Source organism: Aquarana catesbeiana, linkage group LG07, assembly GCF_042186555.1.
Source record: "Aquarana catesbeiana isolate 2022-GZ linkage group LG07, ASM4218655v1, whole genome shotgun sequence".
NCBI classification, from domain to species: domain Eukaryota; kingdom Metazoa; phylum Chordata; class Amphibia; order Anura; family Ranidae; genus Aquarana; species Aquarana catesbeiana.
Window position 1 is genome coordinate 106,383,871 of NC_133330.1, and position 24,865 is coordinate 106,408,735.

Sequence of the window (24,865 nt, forward strand, 5' to 3'; positions counted from 1 at the left end):
AAAATCCAGTATTTTCTGCTAGAAAATCACTTAGAACCCCCAAACATTATATATATTTTTTTTAGCAGAGACCCTAGGGAATAAAATAGCGGTTGTTGCAATATTTTATGTCACGCGGTATTTGCGCAGCGGTCTTTCAAACGCAATTTAAAAAAAAAAAATACAGTAATGAATTAAAAAAAAAAACTAAGCAGTAAAGTTAGCCCATTTTTTTTTCATCCAAAAGTTTTGATTACCTGTTTTTGTGTATTTAATATTTAAGATAGTTTTTTTTTTTTTCTAAATTATACATACAAGTGAACTGATTGGAGGTTTGTTTTGTTTAATGTTTAAATGTAAAAAATTTTCTGTATCACTTATCACTTAAGGTTGCTTTCACACTGGAGCGGGCATGCGTTGATGGTAAAACGCTGCTAGTTTTAGCGGCGCTTTACCGTCATTTTAGAGACACTATTCAGCTGCTAGCGGGGCGCTTATAACCCAGCTAGCGGCCGAGGAAGGGGTTAAATGCGCCCCTGAAGCGCCGCTGCCAAAACGCTTTGCAGGCGCTTCAGCAGCGGTGCGCATTCATTTCAATGGGCAGGAGTGGTGGTATACACCGCTCCAAAGATGCCGTTTGCAGGACTTTTTTTTACATCCTGCCAGCGCATCGCCTCAGTGTGAAAGCACTCAGGATATCACACTGAGACTGCAGGGGAGCCGTTTTACAGGCACTTTACAGGTGCTCTTTTTAGCCCAAAAGCGCCTGAAAAACGCCCCAGTGTGAAAGGGGTCTAACTGTTAGATTTTATGAGATGAAGGGAAAAAAAAAAAAAAAAAATCGGCCAAATATATCGGCCCAAAAAAAAATCGGCATCACATTTTAGAATCGGCCACCGCGATTTCTAAATATCGGCATCGGCATCGGCCAGAGAAAAACCCATATCGGTCGACCTCTACATTTTACTCATTTGGTCATTATGTCATTATACTGAAAGAGGGTTCAGTATGATGAATTAGTGTTATGCAAAATCTTTACTGCGGAAGATTGCACTATATAGGAGAGAATATATTTATGGCAATTATAAAGAATACCTAGAGTGCTCCCGTTTGTTTTCCGGTAGTTGCGCTGCGGAGTAACATTCGCAGCGCACATACTGAGTAACTCTGAGCATTGTAGGCACTTGTTTCACAAGAATGGGTCACCTTCCACAAAAAAAACGGTATTGATACGCTCAGTGCAAGCTATGGGAGGGACGGTCCGGAGTTGGCTGATTCTCCCACTGCTGACAGTATCGAGCATGGGGGCGGGAACCTAAGACCTTCCCCGGATCTATGTCTCTGCTGATTGGTAGCTGCACCTATCACACACACCTGTCTGGTGTGTCACACCCTCAGAAGAAGTCCGGGAAGGGACGAAACGTCAGGGACGTGACGCACCGGAAGTGACGCATGCGCTCCATCGACCGAGGAATCAGGAAGCGCACAGCTGTAATTACACACAGTGAGCGCTCCTGTCATCCCTGGCAGATTGAAGGATGCAACAGGCACAGTGCACTTTGTTTTCTTTGTTCTTATCTAATGATTATTTGGTACGCATGTTTTTAAAAGGAAATGTTTGGATGTTTTAATAAAAGTGTTTAGTGGTATCACACTATGTAGACATTTATTTCTCCCACATATTGCATTGGAACTACCGAGAGTTAGACTGACATCTGGTGGTCATTTGGAAAGTGGTGCAGACCAACTAATACTAATCAAGGCTCATATTGGTTGAATTTCTGGTGAGTGAGTTTTTCATTGGGGATCCCAGCACGTGGTGTATCGCTTGGTGAATGGATTAACTGCCCTCACAGAACACGATAATATTGACTAGTGGGATTCCTATCATCTGTTTCCCCTCGATGCACTTTATGAACTTGATTGGAAAAAAGGACCCTATTTATTTGGGGCACACAGCGCTGCTGCAATACTGAAGGAACATTATTGACTTAATTGACTCATTATTGCCTCTATATATATATATATATATATATATATATATATATATATATATATATATATATATATATATATATATATATATATATACCTATGATTTAAGCAGCTGCTATTTATTTATTTATCTATTTATTTGCGTATTTATATATATGCTATATATACTGTTGGGTATATCGTTCTAAGCGCGGAGCATTGTTGTGGATAGGGCGGGTACATACAACATTTATCTTGATAGCTTATACGCTTGTTGTTTATCTTGCCATGCTATTTCCTTCTCCGGGGTTGGATTTCGAATAAAATTATTTTCAGCCTCCAGTGCTTCCCTTAGAGACTTCTCTTCCTCACTGCTAGCCTCTTTATTGAATTTGGCCATCTGTTGTATTAGGACCTCCCTAAGAAAAGCCTTAAGGGCGTCCCATAGCACAGTGGGCGACACCGTTCCCTGATTGAATCCTTCAAACTCTCTCAGAGTAGGGAGCACCCCATCCGCCTTTTTAATAACTTCAAACCAGTGTGGACTTATTCGCCACTCCTTCCGAGATCTATTCCCTCCTAGATTCAATGTAACTACCACGGAGGAGTGGTCTGAGATACCTCTTTGCCCGTATAGAATTTTTTCTGATAACTGGAGTGCTCTATCATTTCCCAGGACCAGGTCTATCCTTGGGAGTGCTGAATGTGACGCTGAGTGACAAGAATATTGTAACACACCTGGATTCCGCACCCTCCATAAATCCACTAACCCTACTTCATCCGAAAATTGGCTTAAGCGACACTTCTCCATATGCTCTGAGAGGGTTTGCTCCGGGATCGATCCAACCTTCTGTCTAAGATCTCGTTACAGTCCCCTACTGCAATAATCAGCACCTCTTTTTTGTCTAGCGGGAATTCATTCAATTTGAGCATAACATCCAAATTAAAAGGCGACGGGATGTATATATTTGCCACCACATACATAACACTGTCAATAGAACAAAGTAGGAAAATGTATAGACCCATTTCATCTATCCTGGACTGCCTGCAGGAAAATTTCACCCCAGTTTTCACCAAGATACTTACACCCCTACTATAGGAGGAGTGGACCGCGTGGAATTGATGTTGAAATTTTTGCGTCTGTAGATACAGGGCTGTATCTTTGGTTAGGTGAGTTTCCTGCAGGCAGACCAAGTCTGCCCCATAACTCTCCATCACAGAGAGCACTGCCAGCTTTTTGAGCGGTGTCCCCAGACCCCTAACGTTCCAAGATCCTATTTTCACTGTTTTAACCTGCATCTAAATATTGAGAAACAGACCAGACTGGTACCACTGTGTGAAACTGAGTTCTTTACAGAATAAAGTTTTTTGCACCCTACAACCCAAAAGAGTGGTTTTAACCAGTGGAATCCGTGTTTCTTCTATCCGTTTAAACATTAGAAATTCTAAAAAAGTGTAGACAACAAGGCCACGTCAACTCAACCATAATAAGTAAATACTGGATTTGGCCCTTTCTGTATTGGTTGGATTAAAATGCTCTACAACAGCCCTAAGGCAAGATTAAAAATTAATAATGAGTTCTCGGAGTGGTTTGAGCTGAGGAGGGGGACAAGACAGGGATGTCCACTCTCTCCATTGCTTTTTGCACTGGCAATGGAACCCCTGGCTATCTCCATAAGAGAGAGCCATGAGATAACTGGCTTCCAGAGAAGGTTGGGCGAAGAAAGGATTGCGCTCTACGCGGATGACATCTTGCTCTTTTTGGGGGATACGAGAAACTCAGTGCTGGGAGCAATGAAAATAGTGGAGGAATTCGGTAGTTTTTCTGGTCTGGAAATAAACTGGGAGAAGTCCGAGTTTCTACCGATAGACCCCATAAGCAGTGGCGTAACTACCGCCATAGCAACCCATGCAAACGCTATGGGGCCCGGTGAGGATGACAGCACCGCTGTGCCCCATACAGCGTGATCTGTGCACACCCCAGCCAGGGGAAGAGAGAAGAGAGGAAGAGGCGAGCTGTCCGTATCACCAGAGAGTGTGATTGCTCGCTGTAATAGCTTTCATTAGAACTTCCAGTGTTCCCGGGGCTCACGTCACATAGCTCCACCTCTTGGCCCAGCACCTTTGATAGAGAGAACGCCAGTCCAATGCGGGACATGTGACGTCATCAAAGGCGTCAGGCCAAGAGGTGGGGCTATGTGACGATGAGCCCCGGGAAGATGGGAAATTAAAATGAAGTCTATTACAGCAGGCAATCCTGCTCTCTGCTGATCCGGGTGGCTTGCCTCTTCCTCTGCACAGGTGAGGCTGTATGGGGCACAGGTCACGCTGTATGGGGCACAGGTCACGCTGGAGGCAGACATGTTTCACCATGAATCTCCAATAATCAAACTGTTAGTTAGGCTTTGGAAAACAGTTAAGAAACTGATGAGGTATGAGGGGTTAACAGATTTTACCCCTATCTGGAATAATCGCAACCTACAGGAAATTCTTAAAATTTGAAGATGGGAAATTAAAATGAAGTCTATTACAGCGGGCAATCCTGCTCTCTGCTGATCCGGGTGGCTTGCCTCTTCCTCTGCACAGGTGAGGCTGTACGGGGCACAGGTCACGCTGTACGGGGCACAGGTCACGCTGTACGGGGCACAGGTCACATTGTACGGGGCACAGGTCACGCTGTACGGGGCACAGGTCACGCTGTACGGGGCACAGGTCACACTGTACGGGGCACAGGTCACGCTGTACGGGCACAGGTCATGCTGCATTGGGCACAGGTCACGCTGCATTGGGCACAGGTCACGCTGCATTGGGCACGGGTCACGCTGCATGGGGCACAGGTCACGCTGCATGGGGCACAGGTCACGCTGTATGGGACACAGTTCACGCTGTATGGGGCACAGGTCATGCTGTATGGGGCACAGGTCACGCTGCATTGGGCACAGGTCACGCTACATTGGGCACAGGTCACGCTGCATGGGGCACAGGTCACGCTGCATGGGGCACAGGTCACGCTGCATGGGGCACAGGTCACGCTGTATGGGGCACAGGTCACGCTGTATGGGGCACAGGTCATGCTGTATGGGGCACAGGTCACACTGCATTGGGCACAGGTCACGCTGCATTGTGCATAGGTCACGCTGTATGGGGCACAGGTCACGCTGCACTGATACTAAGGCGGCTGTGGGGGGGGTTGTTTGCAGGGGGGCCCCATACAACATTTTGCTATGGGGCCCTGTGATTTCTAGTTACGCCCCTGCCCATAAGTGAGCCAACAGTACATGGATTGCCCCAGGTGGCAACTGTGGAAGCATTGAAGTACTTGGGAATTGTCTTGACGAAGGACCCTAACCAATATATTAGTAAAAACCTGGCTCCACTATTGACAAAATTTAAACAAAAGATAGGTATATGGGGACGCCTCCCCTTGTCAGTTGCAGGAAGATGTAGCTTAATAAAAATTATTTGGATGCCTCAACTGTTGTATGTCCTGCATAACTCCCCAGTGTGGATTTGTAAGAGTTGGTTTAAAAGAATCGAGGATCTTTTCAGGGAACTGATATGGAAAGGGAGACAAGCCAGGATACAGCTACGTGTACTTCAGCTCCCCACTCGGGAGGGGGGCACCCCGAATGGTAGGCTCCTATTAACAAGCGCCCTACATAATACGTTAATTGAAGCCCTGGAGGCAGACATGTTTCACCATGAATCTCCAACAATCAAACTGTTAGTTAGGCTTTGGAAAACAGTTAAGAAACTGATGAGGTATGAGGGGTTAACAGATTTTACCTGGAATAATCGCAACCTACAGGAAATTCTTAAAATTGGAAAAGTTAGAGGGTGGAAGAATCTTGGTATTAAAAGGTTAAGACAACTTTATACAGGCAACACTCTAAAGAAATTCCCAGAGTTAGTAAGGGAATTTAAGATACCACAAAGCTCTCTCTTTTTATATGGCCAGATAGTACACGCCCTCAAAGCTCAGTTTAAGGATCAGCCTTTAAGAGGGGAAGAAATGCCCCTATTTCAAAATGTACTCCAGGTAGTCCCCACTAGGGGGTTAATATCTAAGCTCTACGGACAACTAAGCAATTCAGATAACAGGGGGGGGGCTACTCCAGGGCGTAAGAGATAAATGGGAAGGGGATGTTGGAATATTGACCCAGGAACAATGGAAGAGGATTCTGGAGCTGGGACCATTGGTTTCAGTGTCCCCTCCACAGAAGATGTCGCACTTGATGTTGCTAAACAGAGCCTATTATATGCCTAAACGTCTCTTTAAGTTTGGCAGAAGGCCCAATGGTAGCTGTCCCAGATCCCGGGAGACTGGGGATCTCATCCACATGTTGTGGAGGTGCCCCAAGTTGTTTCGGTACTGGGAGGGGGTGACCAACAGCCTGGGAGATATTTTTGGCACCTTAGTGAAAAGGGAGGCTGTAGTTTGTATCTTGGGGTATAGGTGGGTAAAGGGGGAGAGGAGGAGTACCACACTGGCCATCTCGAGAGGTCTGTTTCAAGCCAGGAAAATGATAGCATTAAGATGGCAATCAAAGGACCCCCCGACTGTGAAAGATTGGATAGCTACACTGAGCGAAACCCTGTGCAGGGAAAGATTGGAATATATTAAGAGAGGCAATCTCCAGGAATTTGATAGAATGTGGAGGCCGTGGGGGGAAAAGGTGGGCCGTCTCAATGGAGAGTTCAGAGAGCAGCCGAGCGGGTTATAGTTTCAATATAACCAGATTGGCAGGAACTTGGATCTCCTGACTGTATCGGGTGATTTAGGGTGGTTGGTTTGATAAGCTATTTTAGGTAACAGTAGAAGTATGTAAATTCTGTTCTTGGGTATGTAATTAACTTAGGTGGTGCTTGGGAAAGGGGGGGGGGTTGTTTGGGGGGGAGGGAGGGAAGGGTGTAACTATGCTCTTTTACTGGTATGTACAACACTGGCTTCATCATTAGGAGGTGGGCGCGGGGAGCCCACTAGTTGTGTTTCTTCTCTTTTTGCTTTTTTTCTTGTTTTTTCTTTTTTTTTGTTTGTTTTTCTTTGATAGGATGGCACGCTGTACCCCTACTGCATTACTAGCCCAGCTACTTCATTTAGCAAGAGACAAGGTCCTTTTGTCTCATTGTTCTTAGTTCAATAAAACTGTGTATATGAGAATAAGTAATTAGGGCTTTTAGTAAGTTAATTTAATAAAGTTTCATGCTGTGATTTCTCAATAGGAAGAGAGGAAAAGCATATACCACAATGATGTGAATTTGTGAAGGCGACAGTTAATGAACGTTAAGCTGATTTTGCCCTCTAGCGGTGTTCGCTGATGTGGAAAAAAAAAACAAAAAAAACAAAGAATTGTTAAAAAAAAAAAAAAATTAAAAACACAAATATAATATACCTTCCTATCTATTTATGAATGTTAATAACATAGGGATAAAAAATTGTCTTTTTTTGAGAGAGTGAAGTCCCACTTTAAAGTGGAACTTCACTATCCCAATCGAAGGGGATTATTTTAAATCCTGGGGAGGGGATGGAGAGGAGAGGAGTCGAGTCTCAGCTCAAGCATGCATGCAGGGGAGTGTGCTTAGCTAAGGGCATATTTCCATGAATCATTTGCCCTTGCTCAAGATGACTATGGCCAGAAATGCTAAGGGGGTGTTTTTCAAAGTGATTTCTCAGCAAAATAAAGCATGGAGACATAAATGGATGGGGGAGTTTGCTTTGAATATTAACCACTAGCTTACCAAGAGGTCCATGATAACTCTGGAGGAGCTGCAGAGATCCACAGGACAACTATCCAATCTGACAGAGCTTGAGCTATTTTGCAAAGAAGAATGGGCAAAAATGTCACTCTCTAGATGTGCAAAGCTGGTAGACAAATCCACAAAAAAACTTGCATCTGTAATTGCTGCGAAACCTGGTTCTACAAAGTATTGACTCAGGGGGCTCAATACAAATGCACGCCACAGTTTTCACATATTTATTCGTAAAAAATGTTAAAAACCATTTATATAGACACAATGCTGTGAAAAAGTATTTGCCCCTTTCTGATTTCTATTTTGCATAGTTGTCACACTTAAATGACTCAGATCATCAAACTATTTTTATTATTATACAAATATAACCCAAGTAAATCAAAATGCAGTTTTTAAATGATGGTTTCATTTATTAAAGCAAAAAAGCTGCCCAAACCTGCCTGGCTTTATGTGAAAAAGCAATTGCCCCCTAAACCTAATAACTGGTTGTGCCACCCTTGGCGGCAATAACTGCAATCAAGCGTTTGCGATAACTGGCAATGAGTGTTCCACATTGCTGTGGAGCAATATCTTCGCAGAATTGTTTTAATTCAGCCACATTGGAGGGTTTTCCAGCATAAAGAGCCTGTGTAAGGTCATGATACAGCATCTCAATTGGATTTAAGTCCGGGCTTTGACTAGGCCACTCCAAAACCGAAAATTTTGCTTTGTTTGAACCATTTGGAGGTGGACTTGCTGTTGTGTTTCGGATCATTGTCCTGCTGCATAACCCAAGTGCACTTGAGCTTGACAACAAAAGAACAACGCTCTAGGCAGGCATCTCATTCAGGTATTTTAGTTCTTCTTTTACCCATGTAAATGGGAATTCTTTTTGGAGGGTCAGGACTTCCCTTTTCCCTAATCCAATATTTAATATTTCTGTTTTTATCGGATTTATTTTAAAATTTGATAGTTCCCCATATTCTTTTACTTCTTTCATTATATTTGGCGGAATCGCTCTTGGGTTAGTTACAACCATCAGGATGTCATCCGCATATGCCGTGATTTTGTGCTCTTTTTCTCCAACTCACACTCCTCTCACGTCATGATTGTTTCGGAGTGCCGCCAAAAATGGTTCCAATGCCAATCCACTTCATCATTTTTGGTCCTAATCCCAAATGCAGCAACGTGTCCATCATGAATCCCCAGTCTACCCTGTCAAATGCTTTCTCTGAATCTATTGACAGGAATAGAGCTGGGGATTCGCTTGGTTTACCCCTACGTAACATCAAGATTGTTTTTAGACTATTATCCCTTCCTTCTCTCCCCGGTACAAATCCAGTCTGGTCGGGATTTATCCAAAGTGGTATTAATTTTTTTAGTCTAGTAGCTAAAATTTTAGCGTAGTGTTTTGTATCAGCATTTAATAGAGGGATAGGTCTATAGCTTGAACAATTGGTTCTGTCTTTCCCTTCTTTGGGTATAATTGTAATGTAGGCTAATAGTGATTCTCGACTTACTTCTTCATCTCCTATTTTATTCAGATATTCTTGCATCTTAGGGATAAGTTGTTCTTGAATTTTTTTTATAATATTTAATCGTGAACCCATCTGGTCCTTGGCTTTTTCCTACAGGAGTTTCTTTTAGGGCCAGTTTAATCTCCTCTTGCGTTATTTTTTTTCCAGTTCTTTTAATTGCTCAAGTTGTATTTTTGGTAAATTTGCTTTTTTTAGATAGTCTTGTATCTTCTTTTTTTCTTATTTCTTCTTCGAGGTGTGTCTCCTGTTTTTTTTATCGCGTATAATGAGCTGAAGTATTTTTGAAAGGCTAATGCAATATCCGTTGTCTTGTTTACCACCCTTTCTCGTTTTTGATCTTTTCGATGTAATTTAGAGACTTCTTTTTTCTTTTTATTTTTGCAAGATATTTTCCTGGCTTGTTACCCCATTTAAATCTTTCCTGTAGTACTCTGTTATATTCCCTCCTCTCTTCTTGTTCCATCCATTCCTTTAATTGATCTCTGTTTAGAATTAGAGTCCGATATGTTTCCTTTTCTAATTGCTTTTTATGCCTTTGCTCCAGTTCATGTATTTCCTTTATAATTCTTGTCATATTTTTTCTTCTTTCCTTCTTTTTTCCTGCACCAATAGATATTAATTTACCCCTGATAACGGCCTTATGTGCCTCCCAGATAATTGCTTTTGATAGTTCTGGGGTATCGTTCTCCTCGAAATATTTTTTGATCTCTTCTGTTATAATTTTTTCCGTATCCCTGTCTTCATTTATATCTTCGTTTATTCTCCATGTACCTTTCTCAAAGGATTCTCCTTGCAATTTACTGTATTTATTGGCGTATAACACTCACTTTTTCACCATAAAAATCGGGTGCAAATAGCGTGTGCGTGTTATACGCCAATACTTCAATTTTAGCTGCCTCAGAGGGGACAGGGAGCGGGCCGGGATGAGCGCCGTCAGATTACATTCAGTGAGAATCTCCTGTTTACTTGGCAGCCACTGTAATAGGAAGCCCTGTCTCCTGGGCCGCCATTGGACCACTGTTCTGTTCGATCAGGCTGCATTGATGGCAATGGTGAGGCTGCTGCATTGATGGCAATGGTGAGGCTGCTGCATTGATGGAAATGGTGAGGCTGCTCCATTGATGGCAATGGTGAGGCTGCATTGATGGCACTTGTGAGGCTGCAGATGGGCATTGATCAGGCTGCATTGATGGCAATGGTCAGGCTGCAGATGGGCACTGACCCTTATTTTGCTTCAAAGTTTCTTATTTAAAATGTAGGTTTTTTTCCTGAAACTTCCCTCTTAAAATGAATGTGCGTGTTATACGCCTGTGCGTGTTATACGCCGATAAATACGGTAATTTTCAACATTACTGGACTATGATCTGAAGCTGTTATTATTCCTATTTTTGTTTCTGTTATTTCTTCCAAGTGTCTATGTTCTACCATGATATAATCCAGCCTGGAATATGTTCCATGTGCAGTTGAGTAAAAGGCATAATCGTTTGTACTTGGGTGTTGTATTCGCCATGGGTCAACTAATTGGTATTCATATAGTTTTTTTATTAATTTCCTTAGTTGTCTTAATTCTCTGTCTATTGCAATGGAGGTACTATCTTATCTGTGATCCATGGAGAAATTGAAGTTTCCAGCCAGTATTAATTTACCTTGTTTAAATTCCATTAAATCTTTTAATACTTTCATCAAATATTTTTTAGGGTTTGTATTGGGGCAGTATACATTAGCAAGTGTGTATTTTACACCCTGTATGGAACCTATAAGAAAGAGGGAGCGTCCTTCTGGGTCAATTTTTCTTTATTCTATTGTAAAACGAAGGTTTTTCCCCATTCCAATAGCCATTCCTTTAGCCCTTCTTATTGGTGAATCTCCGTAGAACCATGTTGGGATATTTCTTGAGTAAATTTGGATATTTGAGTTTTGGGTAATATGTGTCTCCTGTAGAAATATTATTTCAGCCTTACTTCTTTCCAGTTCTCAAAGCATTATGCTTCTCTTCCCTGCAGAGTTTAATCCTCGGACATATAATATTATTTGACAAAATTTTTACACTGTTCGTCTTTTCCATTCCTTTTTAATCCCTGCGTGTCTTCCCAGGGTCCCCCCATCAGGTCTGAGCAGAGGACCGGGAGGGGGGTCCCCCGGGTCGACACGCGAGGAAACCTTAACCTTAACTTTGTTCCAGGGTACTTGGGCACTATATCGACTTATACAAACAAACCTCCTCTCTCCCTCACCCTTCCTCATCCCCTCTATTTCCATTTCCCTGACTGTTGGTATGATGTTCTTGTTATGAAATGCTGTATTAGTTTTATGCCAGATGTAACGGAATGCAGGGACGTACTAAGCTGCATATTGGGATGATGGGATGAGTGGATTATTGGCTGCAATACTGAGAACTCTAACTAGATGTCAGTGTACTATATACACATATATATGGTAATGACTCTGTTGTTTCTCAAAATATGTTATTCTTTACTGCAGTGCTAGATACAATGTTGCAAGAAGCAGTTGCTAATGTTTAACTCTTCACTTGCTAATATATATGCAGCTGTACAACAGGATACAGAAGTAATATAAAAATTACATTTTACCTGTTTTTGATGGGAATATGGGTAGAATTATTATTGCTCATGGGGATTATTGGAGGAATATCATGTTAACACCCGACAATGAACATATTTAATTAACAATAATAATATAAATATACTTTTTCTACATAGAGATTATGGGTGGAATATTGTAGTTAGACATACATATGAATATATTAAACCTATTTCTGATATAAATATGTATATATTTATTTTTCTACATGGGGATTATTGGTGGAATATTGTTTATAAATATACATAGCAGCATATTAAACCCATTTCTGATGAGAATATGCATATAATTATTTTTCTACATGGGGGTTATTGGTGGAATATTGTTTATAAATATACATAGCAACATATTAAAGCCATTTCTGATGAGAAAATGCATATAATTATTTTTCTACATGGGGATTATTGGTGGAATATTGTTTAAAAATATACATAGTAACATATTAAACCCATTTCTAATGAGAATATGCATATAATTATATTTCTACATGTGGCTTATTGGTGGAATATTGTTTATAAATATACATAGCAACATATTAAACACATTTCTAAAGAGAATATGCATATAATGATTTTTCTACATGGGGATTATTGGTGGAATATTGTTTAAAAATATACATACCCTGTTTCCCCGAAAATAAGACCTAGCGTGATTGTCGGTGATGGCTGCAATATAAGCCCTACCCCCCAAATAAGCCCTTGTAGTTCTTATTTTCAGGGTAGGGCTTATTTTCAGGGAAACAGGGTAGGGCTTATTTGGGGGGTAGGGCTTATATTGCAGCCATCACTGACAATCACGCTAGGTCTTATTTTCGGGGAAACAGTATAGCAACATATTAAACCCATTTCTGATGAGAAAATGCATATAATTATTTTTCTACATGGGGATTATTGGTGGAATATTGTTTAAAAATATACATAGCAACATATTAAACCCATTTCCAATGAGAATATGCATATAATTATATTTCTACATGTGGATTATTGGTGGAATATTGTATATAAATATACATACCAACATATTATACCCATTTCTGATGAGAAAATGCATATAATTATTTTTCTACATGGGGATTATTGGTGGAATATTTTTAAAAATATACATAGCAACATATTAAACCCATTTCTAATGAGAATATGCATATAATTATATTTCTACATGTGGATTATTGGTGGAATATTGTTTATAAATATACATAGCAACATATTAAACCCATTTCTGATGAGAAAATGCATATAATTATTTTTCTACATGGGGATTATTGGTGGAATATTGTTTAAAAATATACATAGCAACATATTAAACCCATTTCTAATGAGAATATGCATATAATTATATTTCTACATGTGGATTATTGGTGGAATATTGTTTATAAATATACATAGCAACATATTAAACCCATTTCTAAAGAGAATATGCATATAATGATTTTTCTACATGGGGATTATTGGTGGAATATTGTTTATAAATATACATAGCAACACATTAAACCCATTTCTGATGAGAAAATGCATATAATTATTTTTCTACATGGGGATTATTGGTGGAATATTGTTTAAAAATATACATAGCAACATATTAAACTCATTTCTAATGAGAATATGCATATAATTATATTTCTACATGTGGATTATTGGTGGAATATTGTTTATAAATATACATAGCAACATATTAAACCCATTTCTAAAGAGAATATGCATATAATGATTTTTCTACATGGGGATTATTGGTGGAATATTGTTTAAAAATATACATACCCTGTTTCCCCGAAAATAAGACCTAGCGTGAATGTCGGTGATGGTTGCAATATAAGCCCTACCCCCCAAATAAGCCCTTGTAGTTCTTATTTTCAGGGTAGGGGTTATTTTCGGGGAAACAGGGTAGGGCTTATTTGGGGGGTAGGGCTTATATTGCAGCCATCACTGACAATCACGCTAGGTCTTATTTTCGGGGAAACAGTGTAGCAACGTATTAAACCCATTTCTGATGAGAAAATGCATATAATTATTTTCCTACATGGGGATTATTGGTGGAATATTGTTTACAAATATACATAGCAACATATTAAACCCATTTCCAATGAGAATATGCATATAATTATATTTCTACATGTGGATTATTGGTGGAATATTGTTTATAAATATACATAGCAACATATTATACCCATTTCTGATGAGAAAATGCATATAATTATTTTTCTACATGGGGATTATTGGTGGAATATTTTTAAAAATATACATAGCAACATATTAAACCCATTTCTAATGAGAATATGCATATAATTATATTTCTACATGTGGATTATTGGTGGAATATTGTTTATAAATATACATAGCAACATATTAAACCCATTTCTGATGAGAAAATGCATATAATTATTTTTCTACATGTGGATTATTGGTGGAATATTCTTTATAAATATACATAGCAACATATTAAACCCATTTCTAAAGAGAATATGCATATAATGATTTTTCTACATGGGGATTATTGGTGGAATATTGTTTATAAATATACATAGCAACATATTAAACCCATTTCTGATGAGAAAATGCATATAATTATTTTTCTACATGGGGATTATTGGTGGAATATTGTTTAAAAATATACATAGCAACATATTAAACTCATTTCTAATGAGAATATGCATATAATTATATGTGGAATATTGTTTATAAATATACATAGCAACATATTAAACCCATTTCTGATGAGAAAATGCATATAATTATTTTTCTACATGGGGATTATTGGTGGAATATTGTTTAAAAATATACATACCCTGTTTCCCCGAAAATAAGACCTAGCGTGTTTGTCGGTGATGGCTGCAATATAAGCCCTACCCCCCCAAATAAGCCCTTGTAGTTCTTAATTTCAGGGTAGGGCTTATTTTCGGGGAAACAGGGTAGGGCTTATTTGGGGGGTAGGGCTTATATTGCAGCCATCACTGACAATCACGCTAGGTCTTATTTTCGGGGAAACAGGGTAGCAACATATTAAACCCATTTCTGATGAGAAAATGCATATAATTATTTTTCTACATGGGGATTATTGGTGAAATATTGTTTAAAAAGATACATAGCAACATATTAAATCCATTTCTAATGAGAATATGCATATAATTATATTTCTACATGTGGATTATTGGTGGAAATTTTGTTTATAAATATACATAGCAACATATTATACCCATTTCTGATGAGAAAATGCATATAATTATTTTTCTACATTGGGATTATTGGTGGAATATTGTTTAAAAATATACATAGCAACATATTAAACCCATTTCTAATGAGAATATGCATATAATTATATTTCTACATGTGGATTATTGGTGGAATATTGTTTATAAATATACATAGCAACATATTAAACCCATTTCTGATGAGAAAATGCGTATAATTATTTTTCTACATGGGGATTATTGGTGGAATATTGTTTAAAAATATACATAGCAACATATTAAACCCATTTCTGATGAGAAAATGTATATAATTATTTTTCTACATGGGGATTATTGGTGGAATATTGTTTAAAAAATATACATAGCAACATATTAAACCCATTTCTGATGAGAAAATGCATATCATTATTTTTCTACATGGGGATTATTGGTGGAATATTGTTTAAAAATATACATAGCAACATATTAAACCCATTTCTAATGAGAATATGCATATAATTATATTTCTACATGTGGATTATTGGTGGAATATTGTTTATAAATATACATAGCAACATATTAAACCCATTTCTGATGAGAAAATGCATATAATTATTTTTCTACATGGGGATTATTGGTGGAATATTGTTTAAAAATATACATAGCAACATATTAAACCCATTTCTGATGAGAAAATGCATATAATTATTTTTCTACATGGGGATTATTGGTGGAATATTGTTTAAAAATATACATAGCAACATATTAAACCCATTTCTAATGAGAATATGCATATAATTATATTTCTACATGTGGATTATTGGTGGAATATTGTTTATAAATATACATAGCAACATATTAAACCCATTTCTGATGAGAAAATGCATATAATTATTTTTCTACATGGGGATTATTGGTGGAATATTGTTTAAAAATATACATAGCAACATATTAAACTCATTTCTAATGAGAATATGCATATAATTATATTTCTACATGGGGATTATTGGTGGAATATTGTTTATAAATATACATAGCAACATATTAAACCCATTTCTGATGAGAAAATGCATATAATTATTTTTCTACATGGGGATTATTGGTGGAATATTGTTTAAAAATATACATAGCAACATATTAAACCCATTTCTAATGAGAATATGCATATAATTATATTTCTACATGTGGATTATTGGTGGAATATTGTTTATAAATATACATAGCAACACATTAAACCCATTTCTAATGAGAAAATGCATATAATTATATTTCTACATGTGGATTATTGGTGGAATATTGTTTATAAATATACATAGCAACATATTAAACCCATTTCTGATGAGAATATGCATATAATTATATTTCTACATGGGGATTATTGGTGGAATATTGTTTATAAATATACATAGCAACATATTAAACCCATTTCTAAAGAGAATATGCATATAATGATTTTTCTACATGGGGATTATTGGTGGAATATTGATTATAAATATACATAGCAACATATTAAACCCATTTCTGATGAGAATATGCATAGAATTATAATTCTACATGGGGATTATTGGTGGAATATTGTTTATAAATATACATAGCAACATATTAAACCCATTTCTAAAGAGAATATGCATATAATTATTTTTCTACATGAGGATTATTGGTGGAATATTGTTTATAAATATACATAGCAACATATTAAACCCATTTCTGATGAGAATATGCATATAATTATAATTCTACATGGGGATTATTGGTGGAATATTGCTTATAAATATACATAGCAACATATTAAACCCATTTCTGTTGAGAATATGCATATAATTATTTTTCTACATGGGGATTATTGGTGCAATATTGTTCATAAATTTACATAGCAACATATTTAAACCCATTTCTGATGAGAAAATGTATGTAATTATTTTTCTACATGGAGATTATTGGTGGAATATTGTTTATAAATATACATAGCAACATATTAAACCCATTTATGATATGAAGATGCATGTAATTATTTTTCTACATGGGGATTATTGGTGGAATATTTTTTATAAATATACATAGCAACATATTAAACCCATTTCTGATGAGAATATGCATATAGTTATAATTCTACATGGAGATTATTGGTGGAATATTGTTTATAAATATACATAGCAACATATTAAACCCATTTCTGATGAGAAAATGCATATAATTATTTTTCTACATGGGGATAATTGGTGGAATATTGTTTATAAATATACATAGCAACATATTAAACCCATTTCTGATGAGAATATGCATATAATTATTTTTCTACATGGGGATTATTGGGGGAATATTGTTTGAAAATATACATAGCAACATATTAAACCCATTTATGATATGAAGATGCATGTAATTATTTTTCTACTTGGGGATTATTGGAGAAATATTTTTTATAAATATACATAGCAACATATTAAACCATTTCTGATGAGAATATGCATATAATTATAATTCTACATGGGGATTATTGGTGGAATATTGCTTATAAATATACATAGCAACATATTAAACCCATTTATGATAAGAATATGCATATAATTAGATTTCTACATGGGGATTATTGGTGGAATATTGTTTATAAATATACATAGCAACATATTAAACTCATTTCTGATGAGAATATGCATATATGTTGCTATGTATATTTATAAACAATATTCCAACAATAATACCCATGTAGAAATATAATTATATGCATATTCTCATCAGAAATGGGTTTAATATGTTGTTATGTATATTTATAAACAATATTCCACCAATATTCCCCATGTAGAAAAATAATTACATGCATTTTCATATCAGAAATAGGTTTACTATATTGCTATGTATATTTATGAACAATATTCCACCAGTAATCCCCATGTAGAAATATAATTATATGCATTTTCATATCAGAAATAGGTTTAATATGTTGCTATGTATATTTATAAACAATATTCCACCAATAATCCCCATGTAGAAAAATAATTATATGCATATTCTCATTAGAAATGGGTTTAATATGTTGCTATGTATATTTATAAACAATATTCCACCAATAATCCCCATGTAGAAAAATAATTAAATGCATATTATCTTTAGAAATGGGTTTAATATGTTGCTATGTATATTTATAAACAATATTCCACCAATAATCCACATGTAGAAATATAATTATATGCATATTCTCATTAGAAATGGGTTTAATATGTTGCTATGTATATTTTTAAACAATATTCCACCAATAATCCCCATGTAGAAAAATAATTATATGCATTTTCTCATCAGAAATGGGTTTAATATGTAGCTATGTATATTTATAAACAATATTCCACCAATAATCCCCATATAGAAAAATAATTATATGCATATTCTCTTTAGAAATGGGTTTAATATGTTGCTATGTATATTTTTAAACAATATTCCACCAATAATCCCCATGTAGAAAAATAATTATATGCATTTTCTCATCAGAAATGGGTTTAATATGTTGCTATGTATATTTATAAACAATATTCCACCAATAATCCACATGTAGAAATATAATTATATGCATATTCTCATTAGAAATGGGTTTAATATGTTGCTATGTGTATTTTTAAACAATATTCCACCAATAATCCCCATGTAGAAAAATAATTATATGCATATTCTCATCAGAAATGGGTTTAATATGTTGCTATGTATATTTATAAACAATATTCCACCAATAATTCCCATGTAGAAAAATAATTATATGCATATTCATATCATAAATGGGTTTAATATGTTGCTATGTATATTTTTAAACAATATTCCACCAATAATCCCCATGTAGAAAAATAATTACATGCATATTCATATCAGAAATGGGTTTAATATGCTGCTATGTATATTTATAAACAATATTCCACCAATAATCCCCATGTAAAAAAATAATTATATACATATTTATATCAGAAATAGGTTTAATATATTCCTTTGTATGTCTAACTACAATATTCCACCCATAATCCCTATGTAGAAAAAGTATATGCATATTATTATTGTTAATTAAATATGTTCATTGTCGGGTGTTAACATGATATTCCGCCAATAATCCCCATGAGCAATAATAATTCTACCCATATTCCCATCAAAAAACAGGTCAAATGTAATTTTTATATTACTTCTGTATCCTGTTGTACAGCTGCATATATATCAGCAACTGTTGTACAGCTGCATATATATCAGCAAGTGAAGAGTTAAACATTAGCAACTGCTTCTTGCAACATTGTATCAAGCACTGCAGTAAAGAATAACATATTTTGAGAAACAACAGAGTCATTCCCATATATATGTGTATATGGTACACTGACATCTAGTGAGAGTTCTCAGTATTGCAGCCAATAATCCAATCATCCCATTATCCCAATATGCAGTTTAGTACGTCCCCGGAATGCACACCTTCCAAAAAGTTTAATTTTTGTCTTATCAGTCCACAGAATATTTGCCTAAAGGTCTTGGGGATAATCAAGATTTTTTTGGTAAATGTGAGATGAGCCTTTGTGTTCTTTTTGGTCAGAAGTGGCTTTGGCCGTGGAACTCTCCCATGGATGCCATTTTTGCCCAGTCTCTTTCTTTTTGTTGAATCATGAACACTGATCTTACCCACAAGTGAGGCCTGCAGTTCTTTAGATGTTGTTCTGAGTTCTTTTATGACCTCCTGGATGAGTCGTCGTCATGCTCTTGGAGTAATTTTTGTAGAAGGGCTGAAGGTTCACCACTGTTCCAAGTTATTACCATTTGTGGATAATGACTGTCCCTGTGGTTCACTGGCATTCCAAAGCCTTAGAAATGGCTTTGAAACCCTTCCTAGACCGATACATGTGCATTACTTTGTTTCTAATCTGTTCTTGAATTTTTTTAGATTGTGGCATGATGTTTGGCTTTTTGTGATCTGTTAGCGTGTTTCACTTTGTCAGACAGCTTCTATTTATATGATTTCTTGATTCAACAGGTCTGGCAGTAATCAGGTCTGGGTGTGGCAAGTGAAATTTAACTCTTTCCAAAAAATTGTGGTTAATCACAGTTCATTCGTGATTCAGCATGGGAGGGGGCAATTACTTTTTCACATAGGGCCAGGCAGGTTTGAACAGCTTTTTGACCTTAATAAATGAAATAATAATTTAAAAAACTGCATCTTGGAGTTAATTGGGTTATCTTTGTGTAATATTAAAATTAGTTTGATGATCTGAGTCATTTAAGTGTGAGTTAAAGGAAAAAAATATGCAAAAAAAAAAAAAACACAGGAAGGGGGCAAATACTTTTTCACAGCACTGTGTGTGTCGACTAAAACCGATGAACACATTTTAGTCGACTAACTTAATACCATTTTATTCGACTAAAATACGACTAAAACTAAAACAATTGAGATGACTAAAATATGACTAAAACTAAAATGGCATTTTAGTCAAAAGACTAAAATGAAACTAAAACTAAAATGCCATTTTAGTCAAAAGACTAAAACTAAATTGAAATTTGACATCAAAATTAACACTGGTCTGTAGTGCATGTTCATACCTCAATACCATAAATAATAACATATTAGATTTTTCACTCAAGCAGTATATAGTGAGTTTGGAAATTGTAGAGAAATGCTTAAATAATGCATTACAATTTAACTCTACCCATTAGATTTTAGATGACTAAAATGAGTTTTAGTCGACTAAATTTTTTTAGTCACTAAAATGTCCTGTAGATTTAGTCGACTAAATACGACTAAAACTAAAACAATTGCAGAAGACTAAAATGGGACTAAAACTAAAATGCCATTTTATTCCCGAGACTTAAACTAAAACGAAATCAAAATTTGCTGCCAAAATTAACACTGGTATAGTATGCACTCAATACTTGTTCAGGGTTCCTTTTGCATGAATTAGTGCATCAATGCAGCTTGTCATGGAGGCGATCAGCTTGTGGCACTGCAGAGGTGTTATGGAAGCCCAGGTTGCTTTAATAGCAGCCTTCAGCTCATCTGCATTGTTGGGTGTGGTGTCTCTCATCTGTTGTGGAAACTTTTATGAAGAATGTATTGTCATAAGTCTCCCAGTGTTCGTTCTCTTACAGCCCGCTCTAAAGAGCTGACTGGGGCAGACTGATGCTGGTTGAAACCTGTTAGGTAGTGGAAAACTTCCTGTAGTTTGGAGAGAGGTGTTTGCAGAGAGAAGACATGTCCGCCAGCGAAGGGCCCCTGTGCAATGAACAGAACGATCGTCTGGTGGGGGTGTGTTTGCTCTGCAAATACATTATCGGTTTTGTGGATGTGCGCTCGTCACCCCTGTATGCCTGATCAACATATCTGGGGTGCCATGAGCGTACACTTGCAGATAATCTCCCATCCACAAGGAACTGTAGTATTATATATTGTATCATGTCCTTATTTGGTAATGTCCTGTGCTTACATCCTGTGTTGTCCATTTCCTGTGAGATAACAGTGAAAAGGGGATGATTATTGCGCTACCCAGAAAAAACAAAACCAGCTGCTACAAACCATGTGACAAAAAAGGAAACAAATATAACATAAATTGTAGCGCTAAAAACATACATATATTAATGGTGAATAAAAAGTTCAAAGTGCATGTAAATGTAATGTCCCAAAGAAAGTAATATATAATCCAAAAGGACAATAGTCCGCAGTGAAAGTAAATAATCCGTGTATCAATCCTGTCTGCTTCCCAACCGTCAACTTGTATGTCATCAACTTTAGCGAATAGATGGAATACGCTTACCAGAGAGGTTGGATTCTACTGCCATGAGCATAGAATCAATGGAGCTTAATGCCACTCAGGGCAAAGTGGTGAAGTGTTGGAGGCAAGGGTAGAGCCTCTGCAAGGCCGGGACGTCCCCTCTTTATCCACTGAAGCAGAGCCAAAATGGATTCCAAAAAACAGAGTGGTTTCTCAGTTCCCCAGGATAAAGTTGATGACATACAAGTTGACGGTTGGGAAGCAGACAGGATTGATACACGGATTATTTACTTTCACTGCGGACTATTGTCCTTTTGGATTATATATTACTTTCTTTGGGACATTACGTTTACATGCACTTTGAACTTTTTATTCACCATTAATATATGTGTGTTTTTAGCGCTACAATTTATTTTACATCTCCTGTGAGGTCACAAACTTTCTAGGAGGCGTTTACCTGTTGGAGGCACACCCTCTTGGGACTTCCTGTTGATATGTTAATAAAAGAGCCAGCTAGCTAGAGAAAGGCAGAGATGCTGAAATGAGAACGTAAGAATGTGTTGATGTCTGTTTACTGGGGAATGGGGAACCAGAGGGGAGACATACGATCAAAAGGTAAGATGCATTTATATCATTAAGACAGAGTGTAGTGGAATATTCACGACAGTTAAGATGGCGAGTCAGAACCGTAGGAGTGAACAGAACCTCCTTCGCAATCGGATCATTAAGATGTGTGATGTGTTGGGGAGGCTCTGCTTCGCGAAAAGAACACATTTTTCATCTTTTTGAGATAATGCTGGAAGTTTGATCGTATGTCTGGTGTGTGGGTGATTTGTATTTGCAAGCTCGAATGTACAGTCAGGTCCATAAATATTGGGACATCGATACAATTTTAATCTTTTTTGGCTCTATACAACACCACAATGGATTTGAAATGAAATGAGCAAGATGTGCTTTAACTGCAGACTTTCAGCTTTAATTTGAGGGTATTTACATCCAAATCTGGTGAACTGTGTAGGAATTACAACAGTTTGTATATGTGCCTCCCACTTTTTAAGGGACCAAAAGTAATGGGACAATGGGCTGCTCAGTTGTTCCATGGCCAGGTGTGTGTTATTCCCTCATTATCTCATTTACAAGGAGCAGATAAAAGGTCCAGAGTTAATTTCAAGTATGCTATTTGCATTTGGAATCTGTTGCTGTCAACTCTCAATATGAGATCCAAAGAGCTGTCACTATAAGTTGAAGTTGAAGCTATATGAGTTGAAGCTGTTATAACTGCAAAGGGTGGGCCAACTCAATATTGAACCCTATGGACTAAGACTGGGATGCCATTAAAGTTCAAACATAATCACACACATAGGTTGGACTTGATGGACTTGTGTCTTTTTTCAACCTCACCTACTATGTATATAAGTGAAGCAAGCCATCATTAGCCTGAAAAACAAAACAAACCCATCAGAGAGATAGCAAAAACATTACGTGTGGCCAAATCAACTGTTTGGAACATCCTTAAAAAGAAAGAATGCACCGGTGAGCTCAGCAACACCAAAAGACCCGGAAGACCACGGAAAACAACTGTGGTGGATGACCGAAGAATTCTTTCCCTGGTGAAGAAAACACCCTTCACAACAGTTGGCCAGATCAAGAACACTCTCCAGGAGGTAGGTGTATGTGTGTTAAAGTCAACAATCAAGAGAAGACTTCACCAGAGTGAATACAAAGGGTTCACCACAAGATATAAACCATTGGTGAGCCTTAAAAACAGGAAGGCCAGATTAGAGTTTTCCAAACAACATCTAAAAAAGCCTTCACAGTTCTGGAGCAATATCCTATGGACAGATGAGACCAAGATCAACTTGTACCAGAGTGATGGGAAGAGAAGAGAATAGAGAAAGAAATGAACTGCTCATGATCCAAAGCATACCACCTCATCAGTGAAGCATGGTGGTGGTAGTGTCATGGCGTGGGCATGTATGACTGCCAATGGAACTGGTTCTTTTGTATTTATTTGATGATGTGACTGCTAACAAAAGCAGCAGGATGAATTCTGAAGTGTTTCGGGCAATATTATCTGCTCATATTCAGCAAAATGCTCGGAACTCAATGGACGGCGCTTCACAGTGCAGATGGACAATGACCCGAAGCATACAGCGAAAGCAACCAAAGAGTTTTTTAAGGGAAAGAAGTGGAATGTTATTCACCTGACCTGAATCCGATTGAGCATGCATTTCACTTGCTGAAGAGAAAACTGAAGGGAAAATGCCCCAAGAACAAGCAGGAACTGAAGACAGTTGCAGTAGAGGCCTGGCAGAGCATCTCCAGGGATGAAACCCAGCGCCTGGTGATGTCTATGCATTCCAGACTTCAGGCTGTAATTGACTGCAAAGGATTTGCAACCAAGTATTAAAAAGGGAAAGTTTGATGGATGATTGTTAATCTGTCCCATTACTTTTGGTCCCTTAAAAAGTGGGAGGCACATATACAAACTGTTGTAATTCCTACACCGTTCACCTGATTTGGATGTAAATACCCTCAAATTAAAGTTGAAAGTCTGCAGTTAAAGCAGATCTTGTTCCTTTCATTTCAAATCCGTTGTGGTGGTGTATAGAGCCAAAAAGATTAGAATTGTGTTGATGTCCCAATATTTATGGACCTGACTGTATGTGTAAGTAACTGTATGTTGTGTAATAAGTATATGAGAATTAGAAATGTATGAATTGGGATTATTTGCAGCCTGCAATGTGTGTGTGACTGATGCTGTGTAACAAGTTTGTAATGCATGTGAGAAATGGATGAATTGTAATTATTATTATGTATGGGACAAGTAGATTGCATGAGTCTTGTAGAGTGTTTAATTGTCTCAAGACACAGATGGTTAGTGGACTTTGATGGTTGTTTAGAAAAACTTTTGGTTTGAAAATGTCTTCTGCATTTTAAAGTGGCCATGCGGCCTAGGGGAGGGGCGGCCAAGTATAGTTGACCCATCATTTACAATGGTCAAAAATGGCTACTCCCTGTGGACAATAGAAAGGTTTTGTTTTGAGATGAAAAGAACATGCAAGCATCGCTGTTTGTATCTCTCAATGTCTTGTTCCTGTGAAAGCTGATGTAAACTTTGTTTGAGAAAAGAGGGTATGTTTCAGCCGTGTGATTGTGGGTTATGT